The sequence below is a fragment of the Copadichromis virginalis genome, linkage group LG6 (assembly GCF_057382275.1).
Source record: "Copadichromis virginalis isolate Kocher_CV1m ecotype Utaka linkage group LG6, C_Virginalis_male_GT1.1, whole genome shotgun sequence".
Lineage (NCBI taxonomy): Eukaryota > Metazoa > Chordata > Actinopteri > Cichliformes > Cichlidae > Copadichromis > Copadichromis virginalis.
In genome coordinates, this window is record NC_140623.1 from 25649630 (window position 1) to 25662167 (window position 12538).

Sequence of the window (12538 nt, forward strand, 5' to 3'; positions counted from 1 at the left end):
GAGATTAAATCACAAATCACAAATCACTTTTTATTGTCACATCACATGTGCAGGCACACTGGCACAGCATATGCGAGTGAAATTCTTGTGTGCGAGCCCCACAAGCAACAGAGATGTGCAAACACAACAACACAAACGAGCAAAATACAAGAATGGCCAACCTGAAACTAATAAATATATGTACAATATATAATAGTGTATGCATTTCTGGATGTGTATACTAAATATTTTCCTACGTGTGTGTGTGTGTGTGTGTGTGTGTGTGTGTGTGTGTATACACATTTTTACAAATTAAATAGTAAAAAAATAAAATAAAGTAATAATAATAATAATAATAATAAAATATATAAAATATACAGAGTTGAATATGTGCAAAACAAGTGGCATTTATATACAGTGTGGAGTGCATAATGTTGAAGTTCCAGTAGTGAAGCTGAGGTGTCTATGACGTGTTCAGCAGTCTGATGGCCTGATGGAAAAAGCTGTCTCTCAGTCTGCTGGTACGGGACCGGATGCTGCAGAACCTCCTTCCTGATGGAAGCAGTCTGAACAGTTTATGGCTGGGGTGACTGGAGTCCTTGATGATCCTCCCCGCTTTCCTCAGGCACCGCTTCCTGTAGATGTCTTGGAGGGAGGGAAGCTCACCTCCAATTATCCGTTCAGAGCACCGCACTACTCGCTGGAGAGCTTTGCAGTTGTAGGCGGTGCTGTTGCCATACCAGGTGGTGATGCATCCAGTGAGGATGCTCTCAATGGCACAGCGATAGAAGGTCCTGAGGATGCGGGGGCTCATGCCGAATCTTTTCAGTCTCCTGAGAAAGAAGAGGCGCTGCTGCGCCTTCTTCACTGTTTTGTTTGTGTGTACTGACCACGTAAGATCCTCAGCCAGGTGTACGCCAAGGAACCGGAAGCTGCTCACTCTCTCCACAGCAGCGCCGTTGATGGTGATGGGGGTGTGTACTTCTCTGCACCTCCGGAAGTCCACTATCAACTCCTTTGTCTTTGCGACGTTGAGGGTGAGATGGTTGTCTTGACACCAGTGGGTCAGGGCGCTGACCTCCTCCCTGTAAGCCGTCTCATCACCGTTGGTGATAAGACCCACCACTGTAGTGTCGTCCGCAAACTTCACAATGATGTTGGAGCTGTTAGTGGCTGTGCAGTCGTAGGTGTAGAGTGAGTACAGGAGAGGGCTCAGATTAGGACCAAGGTGAAAGCAGCACCTTGTGCCAGGCCACCGATTCCGTTTAGCATCCAGAGGAAATTATGAATTATTTTACTTTATTTTATATAGACAAGACACTGTATTTACACATTTTTCTTTACATTACAACCTGCTTCTCACAGCCTTCTGTGATAACTCCCACGAGCAGTACTCCCCCCCTTCATTTAGACTGTAACTAAGAAGGTACAAATATGCAGTTGAACATACAGATAATCTTTGCTAATGCAGGTTTACCAAGTCAGATCTTACTTTGGTAAGACTGTACGTTATTACAAGAAGTCCACACTTTAGCTTTAAAATGCACTACAGTGCAAGAACATATTCATGGCTGTCATAAGGTTTAAAGGTACATCTTTGCACGGTTTTCTTCCTGTGGAAACGTGGGATTATTAATTGAATGTGATTCCTTTTTCAAACTGCTTTTTTTTTTTTTTAATTTACAACAATTAGGTGTGATTTTTCCACATTTGGGGCAATCAGATCAGTTCTTTTCTTAGTGAATTGCGATTAGTTTGAAGAAGTAAATGAATCTTTTTTAGAAAGTAACTTGACATGAGTCTGGCCTACTGTACTAGCTCTCCACAAAAACACACTGGCAGTAATCCAGTGTCTGTCATATACACTGGTGACTAGCCTTCTCGCTTTCTCCGCCATCCCAGAGACTGTCTAAATGTCAGTGTTTTCTGTGCTCCTAATGTATTCCTAAAATAGTGTCTCCATTGCTGAGCCTCTGTGAAAAGGCACGCTGCAGAAAAGGCATAGTGAGTCTGACTCACAGCAGAGACAGCAGAAACACCATGCCATCCCAAAGCCAATTAAACATGCATGGGGGTGTACGTGACCTCAAAAAAGCCCGTAGATGGCCATTCTCTCCCCCATTCATTCCACTTTGTAGCTCACCCTCTGTCACTCTTCAGCTGAGGCTTGTCGTCTTCCCTTTTTACCAATTAAAGTGAATTATTCAGGGCAGCCTATGTGTACCTGTTAAGTGTTTTTCTTCCAATGAGCACTCTCACAGAAAATTGAGGTGAGGAGAAGATGATCAAGAGCATGTATGCTGCCGCACACAGGCTGGGCAACTGAAGCAGATGAGTTGGCATAGGCATGCCCGCACCAGCATAGGTCAGTGGACGGACCCCTTTGCATTTTGATGTATTTCCAGAGGTCAGTGAGAGGCTAGTGATTCAGAAGTTAATATGATGTGACTTGGAGAAAGACTAATTAGCCTTCTATCACAGCTAGCCTCTAATAAACTAAAGAATGGCTACATAATGACAAATGAATCTGCGGATGACACAATTAAAAATGTGTAATTTAAGACCGTAAATTCCAGTGACATCTGAAATTCTGGAATGCGAGGTGATGTGCTTTATTTCATCAGAACCTCAACTAGATTCTAGTGTGGCTGGAAAATGTCCTGCTTGTGCTTAACAATGCAGAAGAAGGAAATGGGATGGAAACATTAAAATGTCATACCGTATATGGATGGGCTAAATTTCCATCTTTAATCAAATTCATATTCAGCTTTAAATGTCATAGTTGCTTAAATTAACAGACACCACAATGTAACACCAGTTTCACAGTGGACGCTGCTTGTTGCCATGCCATTCATTCACGTTTATTGATAACTGACTAAATTTCACTGAAATACTTGCTTCTACATAAATAAAATTAAAGATGATGATGGGCTAAATTATTATTATCTAATTTTGTCAGTAACCAGAAAAGAGGCACTCATAAAACTTTACAGCTGTTTAGCCAACATGAAACAATACATGTATCAAGGCTAGCTTACACCATGGAGTCCTACTCTAAAATACTGTCATAGATTTAACACTGTCTGTGAACCTGGATTCATGAAATACATGTTTAAAGTTTCTAGAGCTTGTGTAAAGACGTCTTGTACCAATATAGAATATGACTACTGGTTTTGTTGGTTGGTGGCTGCTAATAGATTACACAATATGTTTATGTTAGCTAACTAGTGATAGTGATAACTCAGCAGAAAACAAGGTAACAAAAACTCTTAAAAGCAGTCTAAGGGAGTCACTTTTGTAAGGTGGCTGGTTTAAACAATAGAAAGTGGTTCCTTGTTGTTGATTAGCTTAACTGAAATGGGAATATCCACATGTTAGCATTACAGCTAACAGGTAGATTTTCCCATTTCTCAAGCACTTTATGCATGAGGACAGTGTAGAGAGAGAGCTTGTTTGTGTCAGGTCCACTGATGGAGTCAGATCAGGTCAGGTTGGGTGTACCGAGAGGCACATTCATAAACTTCTCTACAAACCCAAACATTACCGCTAACAGGTGGAATTTCCTGTTTCAGTTTAGCTAGCCAACAAGGAAGAGCCAGTTGCTGCTAAAGAAACAGAGAGTGAAAGTGAGCAGTACAATTAGTTTTCTCATTGTTGCAGAAAGCGGTAATACAAAAATGTCACCCTTGGACTGATTTTAAGTTTTCTTGTTTTCCACTGAGTTATTAGTTCAGTCACTGGTTAGCTAACATAAACTAATGTAAGTCTACTAGCACTAACCAACCAACCAAACAAGTGATAACACTTACACAAAAGATGACACTTAACATGCTCTAAAACAGGGGTGTCAAACTCAAATACACAGTAGGCCAAAATTCAAAACTGGAACAAAGTCGTGGGCTAACGTTAATATTTATTGAAATATATTTATTCCTCCAGATATAAGAATGAATCTTTTCTTATGGACTCAAACACGTTTGCTGAAAAACTGAATATGGAACAAGCAAAGCTTAATACTAAACAATATATATATTAGCTGTATAATACCAGTAGGCCAGCTGATAGTAATTTGGTATGGCTTCGCGGGGCAAATGAAAGTAGGCTGCGGGCCAAAATTGGCCCGCGGGCCAGAGTTTGACACCTATGCTCTAAAACATGTAAACATTTATTTCTTAAATCAAGCTTCACAGGCAGAGTTAAACCTATGGCAGTTTTATAGAGTAGGGCTTCATTGTCTATGCTAGCCTAATGTTTCATGTTTCTACAGCTGTAAAGTTTTGAGTGCTTCTTTTGTGGTTATTGACAAAATTAGATGATAATGGTTAAGATGAAGCCATATTTCTTTCTTTTTTAATGTAGAAGTAACTTTGACTGGCTTACTTTTATTTATCTTTATTTATATATTTTATTTCAGTGGAAAGTCAGTTATGAATTAATGTGAATTTAAAGGTAGAGCTCAAAGATGGATATGACCGGTGTGTACTGAATAAAAAGTGACAGAAATGGATTGCTCTTCCCCTTATACGTCACTAGGGTTGCCAACTCCCTGAAAAATAAATAAGGGACACCTCGTGGCTAGGGCCGGGCAACCCAGTTGTCTTCACCCTTCCCAGCAAGGCTGGACTGGGACAAAAAATCGGCCCGGGCATTTTGACTAGAGACCGGCCCACCAGGATAAAGATTGAAATGTGACGTCATTCAGGGATAAAACCGCAAAGGATTCTGGGAACTTGTGGCAAGAGGTACTAGCGCACGCAGGCTTTCAATTGAACTCAGTTACACAGCGATAAAAAGAAACCCAAAAAATGGCAAGAAGCTGTTGTAACTGCAATAGCCGGTCGCATGACAGCCACGGGAAGCCGATGGGTAAAGAGATCGTTTTTTTTTTTATCGGATTACGTCGTTGAAGTGAAAATTTTTAAGCCATGTTTCCGAAGTAAGAGCCGACGGATGGTCTGGATATACCAAATATAACATCTCAGAACACTCCAGCTCACATGTTAGTCTGATCCAAGCATTCCCACAAAGGTCAGAGTTTTGTAGTAGTTAATGCGTCATTTTTCTTAACATAATTGGTGATATAGATTACAAGCAAGTCTGGCGCTGAACAGAAATTGTCGCGCTATGCTCCTTTGTTTATTGTGCATAAATAGTGAATTGTCCTGACACAATATTGCGTTTCGCTTCTGTTATAACCATGGTACACTGACAAAACCATATACTTTTATTCACAAGATAAAACAGTTGTTTTGTATCACTAATTGTCCATTGCGATTACAACATACAATATTATTGTCACTGCTACATTTCTGTAATGCTACTGTAACCGGTTTCTGCTTCATCCCACTGCAACAGTTCGGCCCAAACAGACTCCTCGACTCTGCGTTGTGTAGTGTTTTTAAAAAGACAAGGAGTCTCTGATCGATCGTTGCCACTTTATTTCCTGAATGGAAACAACGGTGTATTATCAGTGCACAGGCTCGCCATACACCACTCCGCACAGCACACTCTCGTATGGCTACGGCAGACTGGCAGCGATTACTGCAGCAATATTACAATTTCTAATATACAATAAAATAACAGCAACAACAAATGATGTACCTGAATGGAAACAACGGTGTATTATCAGTGCACAGGCTCGCCATACACCACTCCGCACAGCACACTACGGCAGAACATCTCATTAGCATTCCGCTTTAGCATACAGTTTCACACATTAATAAACAAATGAAAAGTACATAAAACTGGTGTTGGACATGTGTCCACTAAGCACTTATTACACTCGGTGCTCTTCAGCTAATCAAACATGTTTTATGTGTCTGTACTACTTAGCTATATTGTGTGCGGAACAATACAACTCACCTCTCGTATGGCTACGGCAGACTGGCAGCGATTACTGCAGCCAGCCACACCGAGAGGGGGGGCGCTGTTTCCCCATTACACTGATATTTGTGGCAAGTGGAATAATACCACATAAACACTGTTACACTACCAGAAATTATTTCCACTACTAATTAATTACCGTTGAGCTCAAAGGTCCTATTAATAAACTGTTAATGAATGTGTATTTATGAAGACGATTTGTGAGACTGGTAAACTTATGATATGTACAATAGTCTTTCGTTCTACACGGTGCGTTTCAAGGTCCTGTACCCATCCGTCGGTAAACTGTACCTGGGCTTGTTGCAGTGACCTGAAGTTACTAAACTTCATGAGTGTATGCACTCACTCCAAGAAGCGTATAATTATAAATCTGAGCGTGGTGAAAGTTGGGCAGCACGCTGACGTCTTTTGTCCACTCTTTCACTCCTTTGATTTTTTCCTCGTATCTTTTCTTTGTCTTTTCGTCGAGTCTGTCTTTGTACGGACCGGCATTGTTCTCCTTTTGTTTTGTACATTCCTTTTTTGTGCGGCAAAGAAAAAAAAGAAGGTATTGGAACCGGAGAATGAACGTTTTGCGGTGCTGCAAATGTTTGCATTTGATGCGGTACTTGGATTGTTTTGCCACGAGTTCCCGGCATGCAATGCGCGAAAATCACGTGATTGCTAAACAAGGGGGAGGGTGCATCCAGCCTCCTCGGCTGTAATTGGTCCAGCCCAGAGTCGATCATGACCAATTGGTCAATCCAACACCTTTCATTATATATACCCTTCCTAAAAAATAAAAATAAAAAAAATAAAAAATCCATCGGCCCATAAAAACAAAAAATCGCCAGCGGCCCACCGGGCAAATGCCCGGTATGCCCGATGGCCAGTCCAGCTATGCTTCCCAGTGTGGTAGCTCTTTTTTTGTGTGTGAAATTATTTTTTTAACCATTTGACTTGAAGTTGATTTAAGCAGATGCATATTCTTTGTGATATGAACACATGGGAAACAAATGATCATTTAGCCATTTATTTTTAGCTCAAAATGACAACATTAACACAGTAAAACAGGTCTCCTTCTTAAACAGAAGCCTGTTATGCTTAACTTTTGAGAATATAAGTAAATCTTTCTTTAAAAGAACTCTGTCCTGCTTAACTTAAAATTATATAAATTAATAGAAAACAATAGAAAGAAAAATATTCTTGTAACTGTGCACCAGTGGCGTGTCTAGAAAATTTTTGTTGGGGGGGCCAGGTAGGGGCACAGATTTGGAGAAGGGTGGCAGATTTAATTGGCAGATAATGTTTAAAAAAAAAATTCTACCAACCCTTAACCATAATTCAATAATCCTATAAACCTAATAACCAAATGCACTTTTAACTCTTATTAGAATGAGATTTTAACCACTACGGTGCAAAGTTTTTAGATACTGCGTTGATAAAGTACAAGAGATACAATCAGTGCTTTGTCAGTGCTTACTCAGCATTCAAGGACAGCAATATTTGCATAGTATTTTTACTGACATATAGTGCACATATGTTTTGGGCAAAAACATTTTTGAAAATTAAAATACGAACATTTGTAACAAACAATTGACAAATTAGCCAATGCCAATGCAAAACTTTATCTGCCTGTTAAAAAAAGAAGATAATCTTCTCACAAACTGGTGTTTGATTTTGAAACAGGAAAAAAGTGGGGAAACAAATGAAAAGACTAACATTTGAATAAAACCTGAAAGCAAGTAAATACTTTCTATGCCCTAACCCTACCCTAACCCTAACCCTAACCCTTTCGTGCTTGGCTCTCCTACCTTTGCTAACGTGATGCGCATAGCGCAGAAGCGATGCTGCATTCACTTACACTCGGATATCTGAGCGTCACCGTGAAAACATAATCGGACATTTGATATTTGATTGAATTTTATTGTTTTGCCTTTGGGGTGGCACCTGGGGTGGCCAGTCTGGTTTGGGGGGTGGCCTGTGCCCCCCCAGGCCACCCCGCTGGACACGCCATTGCTGTGCACATATAGTGCATTTAGTACAATTGGCTTCAGTTGAGGTATTATTTCAGCTTTTCTAATGCTAATCAGCTGCTCCTGTTTGTAAACCCGCTTGTTCCCATGATTACGCATCATAACTCATCATCATTATTCATCTATGTATTACTTTTATGTATTAGTCATCTATTTGTTGTAATCATCTATCCTTACAGATGTTTATTACACAAAATAAGTTATATTATCACACTTCTGGCCACATAGCGCTGATATTCACTGCACATGCCCATATTAACTTTTTCCAGCCAGGTGTTTTCCTTTTCCCATTCCTCCCTGTGCTTTTGCAGCCTATTTTTCTTTCTCTGAGCGAACAAACATTGCTGCTCTAATGCTGGGCTCACACTGTGCGATTTTTGGCCCATTTTGAGACGATTTCTGAGTCGTGCGACGGATTTGGTGATCAGACCGATTTTGGCCTTCATCGTGCGTCGTGTAGTATACGTGGGGTAACGAGAAGCGATTAACACCTCACGACCAGCTCCCGATCATCAATCGCTCGTGAGGGTGTCACCGCAGCCGCTCACACTGCGCACGCGCAAACACGTAAACGTCGGTGAAAAAGACGGAGCAGCACAGCTGTGCAGCGTGTGATCTGGACACAAGCCATGGAGGCACAACTTGTAGAACTTTAGAAAGCTCATCCGAGCCTTTTCGATGTGGCATCACAAAATTATCACGACCACAACAACCGTGAAAACAGTTGGATTTACACTGCTGCTTAATCACAGCTGCCTGATCAGTGTTTTTCATTAGCAATTTAGCAAACTTGATGGTGGTGGTGTGTCTGTGTGAGTGAAAGACAGAGAGAGCGAGCGACAGATTGTCTGTTATAACCTTCATTTTATGGAGGCACAGTGTGAGCTCTCAGGTCGCATCAGAGCATCGGGCGGTATAGTGTGAGACCCTGCATCGTGACCTACCAACTTCTAACCCCTGCGAGTCAATCGTGCAGTTTGAAAATCGCACAGTGTTTGCCCAGCTTTAGGTGTACTGTCATCCGAGACTTGCACCGCAGTGTCGGCGTTTGTTTCCCTGTTGGCCATGCTTGTTGTTGTGGTCATCTGTTGTCTTCCGGTATTTTCTCTGTAAGCGACCTTTCCTCGACCAATGAGATAATCTGAATTGTCATACTCGAATTGTCATAAGTGTGCTGTCAGCTCATTGGTCACAAAGCAGGAGAGGGGCTGGGAATTATGTTTTCAAACAAAGCGTTAATTCCATTAACATTTATAGACTACTTTTGATTCTCACTATATTACGGGACAAAGTGCGTCCCTTATTAGCTCAATACGGGACGTGTACTTTTGTTTCGAAATACGGGACGATTCCGTATTTTAAGGGACGGTTGGCAACCCTATACGTCACTGTCCTATGGTCTTTTTGTTCTGTATGTATATGTAATGACAAAATTATTTATCTTGTGTACAAAACCTCCCCGAAACCCCTTTGATGATTTGTGTGGTGTGAGAATCCATTTGCTATGCAACTGGTGTGATCACATTACAGGATGGTTACACTTTATCCAGAATTATGTGGCACAGCCTTTGAGCATGACTTCTAATTCTTTTTCTTTCTTTCTTTTGCCTTCTTACCTTATGTAATTTGAATTTTCATATTGCTGCATCTACAAATAGTCATAAAGAACTGAAAGAACATTTCTGAACATTTTTTCAAAAAATTCTATTTCAGCAACTATTTTAGGCTATAAGTATCTTTCCAGAAAGCATTAGTTATTCCACACTTTTCCCTCTCCTTTATTTATTTATTTATTTTGGTAGTCTGTGCACTACAGTTGCCACATTTAGATTCCCTCAGCTTGCCAAAGACATTAATTAATCATAAACAAATACAATAAACAGAATGATTCCCTTTAATTTATATTCCTGCTCATCCTTGCTGTCTTATGCCTTTGGTGTGTGAGCTGAGTCTGAGAGACATGTCACCTTGTAAGACATACTGAATGCCTTCCCTTGAAGGAGGGAAACAGAGAGAGCAGGAAGATAACACAGCCAGGCAGCACTAACCGATCAGAGCACTCCAGCAGAGATATGACCCACATAGCCCAATGCTCGTTTAATCAGTCTGCTACTGGCAGAGGAAAGAGGGAATCGGAGGGAGGAACAGGGGAAATTTGAGTGTTAGGTGGCTTTAGTTAGTTTTAAGGAAACTAAAATACATTTATAAAAAATGTATCTTTTCTCCATTCTACTTGTTCACACTTTCCTTTATTTTTGCTCCTTCCTTTATTGTTGGTCTCCCTACTTTTCTTATTTTTCAAATCCTGTTGCTGTATTATTTTCTTTTATTTCCTGCTCATGAACTGAATCTATGATCAAACTAGATAAAAGATGGCAAAAGTCTTAAATAATATAAAGATGCTGTGCAGAGATTGCACCCAACTGAGTAACAAGAAACATTTGTGGGGGCAGTGCCACAAATAAAAGGGCATGTAACCATTTCATTAAGCTTTTCATATCGTGGCCCAAGTGCATTTTTATTAAATTAAATAACTATTTTTTTTTATTATTATTACAAAAATAAGGGGACTCTATTGTAGGCCAATGCAGATTATTAACTGTTTGACATGTGACAAACAATTATTTTGTTTTTTTAAATTCCATATATTCGTAAAATGGTCTGTTTAGCTACACACCAAAGAACAAAGCTGATGTCAGTGTGAGCGAGATATTGTTAGTATAGGCTGGAATCTTTTTACACTAATTGCTGTTAGTTTTTCTTCACCATTGTAAATATACCCACATCATGGTGGTAGTTTGTTGTGGCTTCACAGGATTTGTTTAGTAATACTGAACCAAGAACACCCACCCTAACCAATTAGTAACCAACCGTTCTGCAATCTGAGCTGCAGCCATTTAGAAAATACAAATTTATTGCTGGCGAAGCACCTCCAGTGGTTTGAGTTTTTATCATCTTAAGTATACACAAGTGAAGAATAACAGTTTCAGATCTGTTTATGCAGTAAATTTTGCTCCAAAATGTTTCCTCTCATTGGAATAAAATAAACTGTACAGCTATGGTTATAAATTTGACTTAATATATGCAATAGACAGCTGTGATGTCTTTTTGCCAGGATGCATAAGGATGCCAAGATGCATAGCCTGTACAGTGACTATGGATGTGATACATGATGTGTCCAGCATGTCCAAATTAACACTGTCAGATTTGATTTCAACACTATTAAAGTGTCTATATGGGTCCACACCAGAGAGTGTTAATTTAACTCTTTTTGGAGAGTTGGTACGTTAACTCTGATTTAGTGTTAAACACCAAATCTGTCTGGAGTTGATAATTTAACGCTTGCTAATGCTAACTAGGTGTTAAGAGTTTATATATTAACTCTCAAAGAGTATTTTAGTTTAACTACATAAGAGTTATCTTCTAATTAATTCTAAAAAGCGGGAATTTTACTGTTCTGAACTTCTAGAAATTTCTTTTGGAAATAAACGTTTACTAAAAAGACGCAATGGTTTTTGAAAAACATTTATTCTGAACTGTGCACCACAATTTCAAAACATTTTCTGAAAGATGTAACAGTGTACATGTTCTCACTTTCATTAGAATTGTGTTTATCAAAAGGTCTGACATAGGTGAGCTGGTAAATGCAAATAACAGCATTCTCATCACTTATTTCTTCAATACAATATGCATGTCCTTCATTCATCACTTTGTGCAACTTCAACGCACTTCTGCTCTCCCCCATATTCCATCTTCACAAGCATATCCTATGTGGAGATTGAATAAAAATTAGTTGACACAAATTAATGGCACAAATCAATTGCTAACGTAGAACCCAGTCAGGACATCTTCTACTGCTGTTTGCTCGGAGTTTTTTTTTTATGGGAGATAATTTTCAGGCTTCAAGTAGCACCATTATACCAACATTTCACATTCTAGACATTGTTTTAGGTGTATTTGACCAAAGGTTTGACTGAAAATTCACATGCAAGCTTTTTTTCAAGGCTGTGGTATTTGTCCACAAACAATACATTTCAGCTAGCTAAAACAGAATATTATGCTATCACCGAGCAACATGGCTAATGCCTTTCACACAGCTTTGTCTCAACTCCAAAAAGCCACAGAAGTAAAAGCTAATAATAATAATTGAAACAATCTTTGAAAAAATGACTTACCAAGCATGGCAAACAACTCAAATATGTAGAGCAAAATGTTCTGAAACGGCTTCACTTCAGCTTCGACTGGAGCCTATGGTGCTGGGGGCGGAGTCTGTGAATTTACTCTATTGGTGTCATAGCCCCTCTAGGAGTTCAGAGTTAAGAGGTCAAGAGTTAATGTTTCCATTGTAACACCTCCAGATTTGACATAGAAACACTCATTTTTAACACTTGTGTAGTGTTTTCAACGAGGATGTTGGTGACACCGAGTTAAACCACAAATGAAGACCCTGGAGTTTAGTTGCAGCTTGTTTAATTGTCTCCATGAACATGTGGTGAAAACTGAAATGACAGAAAATAAACTCCATCTCAACAGGCAGAAGCATGTTTACATCAATAAAGTGCATTACTCTCACTAAAACATTCATGTTAGCAAATACACATTAATATCCAAAGTTATCTGTACAAACTGTCATATAAAGTAACTTACGGCGTTCCGGCCTG

The 12538-nt window shown here is 39.6% G+C and overlaps 1 long non-coding RNA gene across 1 annotated transcript; it reads right to left on the reverse strand.

Annotated features, from left to right (window-relative positions):
- Positions 1–11386: 11386 nt before the first annotated feature.
- On the reverse strand, positions 11387–12111 carry LOC146707886 (uncharacterized). Its single transcript, XR_014921094.1, has 2 exons — positions 12053–12111; positions 11387–11644 (listed from the first exon to the last, which is right to left on the reverse strand). It is a non-coding gene; the product is annotated as an uncharacterized LOC146707886 (long non-coding RNA).
- Positions 12112–12538: the final 427 nt, after the last annotated feature.